This window comes from Symsagittifera roscoffensis, unplaced genomic scaffold, assembly GCF_963678635.1.
Source record: "Symsagittifera roscoffensis unplaced genomic scaffold, txSymRosc1.1 SCAFFOLD_186, whole genome shotgun sequence".
Classification (NCBI taxonomy): domain Eukaryota; kingdom Metazoa; phylum Xenacoelomorpha; order Acoela; family Convolutidae; genus Symsagittifera; species Symsagittifera roscoffensis.
In genome coordinates, this window is record NW_026971053.1 from 59274 (window position 1) to 61713 (window position 2440).

Sequence of the window (2440 nt, forward strand, 5' to 3'; positions counted from 1 at the left end):
TAAAAACGCTACATATTTACATCGGCAAAACTTTATGAATAAATCAAGCCGATTTTAATGCATCCAGAGAATTGTCAATTAAAATCTACCCTCCTCGATTATAGCACAGAAAGAAATGTCAATGTTGGATGAATTTTTAAAACTTTTGCTCCCCCTGAGGAAGAGGATTGCACTCTTCAGAAGAGCAAAACTTATTTTTGTTCTTTTAAAAATTATTGTGTTGTAACATTCGCCCGGAAGATACATATCGACGGATAACAAAACTAAGTCTTAAGACGACTGGCTAGCGTCTAAACAGAGCTTTGCATGTTTTTCACCGTCTCTACCAAGCCAGTACTTTTCGGTGGTCTTTCTTACATCGGGTCGACAAAAACGTCACTGTTCTCCGGCTTCGACCAGAACGCTCAAATTAACTGAATTACATGCAAAAATAGTGAGCTCATGGCTGGGTCTCAGTATCCCCAGACCACGAGGTCACTCCTAAAAACAGGGCTACTACTTATTATATTACTATTGTTTTTGTTCAGTAGATAAAAATCATCATCTCCATCGAAGATGGATCAACCCTTTCCCCCAACTCCTAGCTTCTCATCCTTATCAAAACGAATCCAGTTGTTAATTAAATTCAATTCAGGACATGACAAGAAGCTAAAAGTTTATATAAAAGGCTAAAAGTTCCAGTCCCGAAACCCTTCCGGATTCTCGAATCCAGTGAATCAAGCTCCTCAAGTTCAATTTCACACCAATCCGGAAGGCTGGTTCTCACCCTTCACCGTTGTTGGCAACGGCCTTGCAACTATTGTAGCAGCACAATAGTTGCAACTTGGAACGTTCTCTGCTATTCTGTAGTTCGTTGTCGTTTTTCTTTCTCGATTTTCGTACTGTTCGCAATCGCAGATAAAAGTTGTTCTGTTTTTTACTCGCTTTTTTGTTAAAATGGCCGTTTCAGCATTTCTCAGAAATGTGACGTCATCATTCGAATTTTTGAAAATTTAAAATACTAGAATATTCTAGCCCTCACCGTTTGGCTAAACGTTCCAATAACGTCGCTAATCCTTCGAAATCATCAACTCGGAAGGCTTCCTGCTCAAAATTCGAATCCTGCATAAATTGCATTTTGGCCATTCCGGTCGAATGTCACATGTCCGAGTACGATTCGTTCCGTTTTTCACTTAGTTTCTCTACTAGTTTCTGGACGGTTTTTGTAGAGCCTGCGGCTGCTGCTCCGGTACACGCAAAAATTAGTGGAACCAAGCTGCTGTGTTCCACGTCCTGAATTCTTTGTTGGTATCTTAATGTTTTGACACTCTCATGATATTGTTAGGCGTCAGATATAGTTTTAGGGCAGGATTTAGCATGGGGGTTGAAAATTTTTACATCGAAAAGGGTTCGGCTGAATCGGCATCCCTAACGTCCATTTGCCTTGATGTCAAATCGAGCGTCATCTTCATCAGTGGTTGTTTTGTTGTGAAAGCTTTCGCCTTCCAATGATTGAAGTTTCGGCTATTTCTGTGCCAGTCGGTCATATTTGGAAGTTTGACCTTGAGAAGAGCAGAAAATACTTGATTTTGAAGTGAAATTTAATCTTTCAAAATTTCGAATGGAACATGTCATGCACGATTTTCTCGCGATAACTGAAAATCAGAAAAAGAAAAGAGAACAATTTTAGAACAATTGCGGGGAAGTGGTCAAATAAAAACGAGTGGGAAATTGCTATTCGCAATTTCCATCATAGTGAACGAGAGTAGAGCTGTCCTACTTAAAATAGAAGACAGAGTATCCCCGAGAGAGCGATTATTAAAGCTGGACCAGAGTGAACCTTCGGCGGAAAGGCGGACAACTAGAGTGTCCCAACGGTCCAAGAGAACTCAAATTCTAGAGCATAAACTTATCCTTGTTGTCCAAACTATAAAACATTGAACTTCTTTTAGTTATTTATTTCTTGAGTTAGTTACTGGCTGGATTATTTTCCCAACTCTTGAGAGCGCTGATATGTGAGTACGAATTTAATTTCTAGAGTGTGTTTTGTGATTGTTATGTTGAGGTAAGGCGAGTTTTAGGTTGATCCATCTGAAATGGATCAAAGTTACACTGTCTAATAAAAAGTAACCTAACGGATTGTTCCAACCCGGTTTTTAACGGCGTTCATGTATTTTGGGTATCTAGAGACCTAAGTATGGGGACGTTCTTAATTCTAGAGTGGGGGGATATTTTAGTAGTAGCCTTTAAGCTGTAACGGGTCGTAGTCTCATGTCACAAGCGAACCGAACTGGCTCCGACCGTTCTTGAGGTGGGAAAACACAAGAGATAGTGTCCCTGACCCTTGAGCCAGTGGTTATAGGGCCTATTTTTCTTAAGCCTCATGTGTGACTGTAGTAGACGAATGTTACATAGTGTTTTTATGGCGCTCCTGGGTGTTTACGACATCAAGACTACGGAG